Below are 5,317 nucleotides of genomic sequence, written 5' to 3' on the forward strand. Positions count from 1 at the left end.
TTGAATATGCAGTTTTCAAACTGGGGTAATATTTTGATTAGAGTGTCAGAAATGTTCTGAAGGTGAGAAGAACTTCCAAAACTCTTATACCAAATCTTATCAGCATTACCATGGAAAAAAGGGTGGGAACAGAACTGATAAACAAATTTGTGGTCAGGAAGGATTTTCATACAGCATTGTCTTGAAGAACAATTGAAATAATTACTGTTGTTGTTAGGTGCCCTCGTTGGTTCCAACTCATTGCAACCCTATGTACATCAGAATGAAATATGGCCCAGTCCTGCGCCATCCTCACAATCATTGCTATGTTTGAGCCCATTGTTGCAGCCACTGTGTCAATCCATCTCATTAAGGGTCTTCCTCTTTTTCGATGACCCACTACTTTACCAAGCATGATGTCCTTTGCCAGGGACTGGTCCCTCCTGATAACCTGTCCAAAGTTCTTGAGACGAAGTCTTGCCATCCTTGCTTCTAAGGAGCATTCTGGCTACTTTTTCCAAGACAGACTTGTTCATTCTTTTAGCAGTCCATAGTATATTCAGTATTCTTCACCAACACCATAATTCAAAGGCATCAATTCTTCTTTGATCTTTCTTATTCATTTTCCAGCTTTTGAATGCATATGAATCCATTGAAAATACCATGGCTTGGCTTAGGGGTACCTTAGTCCTCGAAGTGACATCTTTGCTTTTTAACACTTTAAAGAGGTCTTTTGCAGGAGATTTGCCCAATGCAATGCATCATTTGATTTCTTGCCTGCTGCTTCCATGGGTGTTGACTGTGGATCCAAGTAAAATGAAATCCTTGACAGCTTCAATCTTTCCTCCATTTATCATGATGTTACTTATTGGTCTAAACAATTACTGATTTACCCTAAACATAGCTCCCAGTCTGACCTTTGGAGTTTGTTTCCCAAAACTGAACTGAATTCTTCCAAGAGTACAATGTCCAAGGCAAAACGGTTTTACCAATTTGTCAAGACCATTGTTTAACTCAAAGGTGGCTTTTAGGAACAAGCTTTTGCAAGGATCAAGATTCAAAAAGATATCTAAGGGCAATGACCTGTGTGGGTTACCCCAAGTTCCATGAAAGCCAGAAATCTGAATTCCAGAATTAAAGCTCTTTCTTCAGTACTCTAGTTGAAGAGTACGTGGAAATGCTTTGCATTATTTTTACAAATGCTCTGTAAGTCTGAAGGCATTTCTAAATAAAAAGTTACACATTGCATTGAAAGTATAAATATAAAAAAAAAGAAAACCAGTGATTCCACATGAAAATCCAGATTTCTAATTTCCGTTGAAGAATTAGATGGTCTGGCAACAATCAGCTTGAGGGAGGGCAGCTGACCACTCTTCATGGGCAGCCATACTCCAGACTGCCCCAGCTCTAACACTACCTCCTGACTTGCTGAGCCTGAAGTGGAGGGACATTTATCAACTAGCATTGCACCTGCACTGCTGTTTGCCTTACACCTGGCCTGCCGGGCCCCACTGAAACTTGCAACCCCTAACCCTGGCCTTTGATTACAAGTCCCTACTAGATCACGTGGGAACCATGAGAATTCCTTTTGCTTAGACCAGAAGCAGGAGAGGGGCCGGCTCTTTGGTCTTCTTTGGTAGACTTATCCCATGGCTCCTGGGGTTTACCCCTTCACCTGTGAAACCAGGCTTAGAAAAAGAGAGCCCTTCATCTTAAGGTCTAGGAAAAGCTTTCTGAAGCCTCAAACAACATATGTTATTCCCTCTGGGTCCCACCTGTTGTCCACTAAACCTTCCAAAAAATAAAAATATTGAAGGATATGGATTAGTTATGATTAGGGAAATTTAATGTTACAGAAGTCTAATATCTATTATAAAACAATTTAATATTCAGACAGAGAGGTGGCTTAGAGTTGTGATTGAGAGCCAACTATGGAGCCAGAAAGTACAAGTTTAAAAAAGACAGCTCAGTCACTCATGGGCCAGTTCCTTAACCTGCCTTTGCCTTAGTTTCCTTGTCTGTAAAGTGGGGGTATTGATAGAACCTCTCTCATTGGGTTGTTATGGGGATTAAATAAGATTAAAATTCATAAAGCTCTTAAAACAGCACTTGATACAATTGTATGCTGTGTGTGTTAAATAAACAGAATTGGAGATTTTTTTTAAAATCCATTGCTTTGTCCTCACCTATCCCCCATCAGCCAAAGTTAATGGTTGACAGCATCAGTGGAGTAAAGCATTGCCCTCAAGAGCTTGACAAAGATCAGTCATATCAACCACAGTAGTCAGGGTAAAATGGCCTTCATAGACACAATTTATGTCTGTGTCTTCAATTTGTAAGCCGTGCTACTTCCTCCCTTTGGAGTCTCTGTTATCTTTCTGGCCACCAGGACAGAGGGGAAACACACAGATGGATGGGAACAAGGAAAAAAAAGCATTCAGCATAGGTAAGAGGGGATGGGATATATCAGTTGGGATCCTGGCAGAAAACAGATGATACGCTAAGAAGGGCTTTTTTAAAAGACTTTTTAATGAAAACATTATTTACAGAGATGTAAGAACTTGCAACAGCAGGAATCTATATCCTTCCTCAAAACTGAAGTAGCAAGGGAGAAGAAAAGATGTGACCTGAGACCAGTTGAGGGCTGGAGCTGTGGAACAGGGCCACCACATAGAAGTTAGAGTTGTAGAGGAACACAGCCATTGCCACACCGTGCTGCATTATTTACAACTGCGTAAAGAATGATTCCAAAACTTAGTGGCTTCAAACAACATTTCTTAATTTACAGTGCTATGGGTCAGGAATCTGGGCATGACTTAGCTGGGTGCCTCTGGCTCATAGTTTCTCACAAGACTGCAATCAAAATATGGGTTAAGGCTACAGTCATTTCAAGGCTCAACTAGGTAAGGATCCAATTCCGAGCTCAACTACATGGTTGTTGGCAGGATTCAGTTCTTCGTGGGCTGTCGAACTGAGGTCCTCAGTTTCTCACTGGCTGTCAATTGGGGGCCTCCTTCACTCAATCTCTTGCCATGTGGGCATCTCCACAGGGTAGCTCAGATCATGGCAGCTCACTTCATCAGAACAAGCAAGCCAAGAAGAGCCAGAAAGAGAGAAAGAGAATGTAAGCAAGGCAGATGTCACAGTCTTTTATAACCTAATCTCAGAAGTGGCATTCTATCACTTTTGCCGTATTTTATTCATTAGACACGAATCACTAGGACCAGTCCACACTCAAACACATGGTATTACACAAGGGCATGAATATGAGGAAGTAGGGAATCAATGGGAGCCATCTTAAAAGTCTGCCAACCATACATACCAAAGCAGGGAGGGAGCAGGAAAGAAAAATGCCATGACCTGTCTCTCTCTTTCCATCTTCTGATCTCCCACCAGTGTCTCCCACTGGCCAAATTCAACTGAAAGCTAGAGGCCAAGGGAACCCAGGTGATACAATGCAGTCAGAAGTCATCTTTCTAGAACGAGTACATGAGAAAAGACACAGATTGGCAAATGGGCAGACAGTCATCATGGAGGTCAGCATAAAGGTCAGATACCCTAAAAGACAAGCCATCCCAGGGGACAGCCTGTTACTCAGATACTTGGGGGGAGGGGTCTTTTCTTTACTATGCTTACCTAATTCCTTCTCAAGCCCTATAATTGGAAGTAACATTGAACCTGGACCCTGTTATAAAGTAATGAAAATTTCCTATAGAATAAATGTCCCTATCTTCCACCTCACCCCCATTTATGTGACTACCTACTTCTTTAATTTCTGAGGCCAGAAGAAGGATTGGGAGAGAAAAATGCTGTGCAATGACATTTGAAAAGACCTTGCTCTGTGACAGTTCTGGTGTTGATGCCAAAGTTCTAATTTCCTCTTGGGAAAACTTGTGCAAATATCATGATCCTGTTGGTTTTTTAATGTGCTCCTGGAGACTGTTTAGAATTTAAAGTCGGAGCTTCTCCTTCTGGTGTGTACACACAAACACACACATACACACACCACAGGGCACTAATGCAGTCAAAACTTTCTCCTGCCTCTCCTGCCTTCCCCATTCTACTTAAGGCCATCACCTCCCTCAAGGCCCCCAGGTCCAGATCCTGAGGCAGGCCATCAATTACCAAGCCCTGTCCATGTATTTATTCAATGCACCACCTCTTCCTCACCCACTGATCACCAGTAGATGCCAGATAAACCTCAACTATCAAAACCTTCAGCTCGGCGTTGGGCTATAGGAGAAGATGGCAGTCTCCACAGAAAAATTATGAAAACAGAATATATAGCCTGAAAAAAGAATGTAGACATAAATACCCAGAAGCTCCTCCATCGGTTAGATTTGTAATAAAAATCAATATGAATGGAATAAATAATTCCAGTGCAACGGTGGATGTACAAAGTATACCAGTATTAGCAAAATGGCAAAATTTGTAGAGCATTAAAGTTGTACTTCAAGAGCTAAGACATCTAACGATGTCTAAAGAAAATATGAAGCTTCCACAGCCACCAGAAAGACAAACATACAACAATTAATTTCAGTGGATCTCAAACTTGTCTTAAATCAACAACCTTCTTACTCATGTTAATGTCTTGATTAACTATCACAATACAAAATACACATTAAGGCAAAGAATTTCAGCTGCTAAACATGGCCTGGACATTTGGAAGAATACACTTAATATATGTTCACCCATTATGTTTTCAGGTCCTAAGAGGAAAAATGCAGCTCTTCTCTCTGTCAAGGCACTGTCATTTAAGCATAAACCCAGAGTACTCAAAATAGAATTCAGGTTTACAAGATGAAAGCTTGCTGGAGAAGTGTCAGGTTGCTGTGGAAGGCTGCATGTTTCTGAAAACCAGTCTCCAGGAAGAAACCCTCAAGGGCATGCTTTATCCATCTTGCTTAGTGAAAGAGCTGCAGGTTAAATTGTTTAAAGTAGCAGCTACAATGAATATTGTCATAATTATGTTAACTTTTGAAGCACTGTGGGTGCTGACTACTAGTAATATCAAAAATATGTTCAGGATTGTTTTGATACTTGCATTTATAATGAAAGAGTGGGGGGAGTTGGTGAATTTCTGTTAAAAGCCATTTCTGCATGTTATATGTAACCCAAAAAAAAAAAACTCATTGCCATCGAGTCGATTCTGATTCATAACAACCCTATAGGATAGAGTAGAACTGTCCCATAGAGTTTCAAAGAGCACCTGGTGGAGTTGAACTGCTGACCTTGTGGTTAGCAGCCATAGCACTTAACCACTATGCCACCAGGATTTCTGTTATATGTAACAGAGATGGTAAATATTTCTTTACAGTTTTTTTTCTTTTTTAACAAA

The 5,317-nt window shown here is 40.8% G+C and overlaps 1 pseudogene; it reads left to right on the top strand.

Annotated features, from left to right (window-relative positions):
- The first annotated feature begins 2,273 nt into the window (after positions 1-2,273).
- On the top strand, positions 2,274-4,513 carry LOC101355854 (ubiquitin-conjugating enzyme E2 variant 2 pseudogene; annotated as a pseudogene).
- The last annotated feature ends 804 nt before the right edge of the window (positions 4,514-5,317 follow it).

Source organism: Trichechus manatus, unplaced genomic scaffold (genome assembly GCF_000243295.1).
Source record: "Trichechus manatus latirostris isolate Lorelei unplaced genomic scaffold, TriManLat1.0 scaffold00027, whole genome shotgun sequence".
NCBI classification, from domain to species: domain Eukaryota; kingdom Metazoa; phylum Chordata; class Mammalia; order Sirenia; family Trichechidae; genus Trichechus; species Trichechus manatus.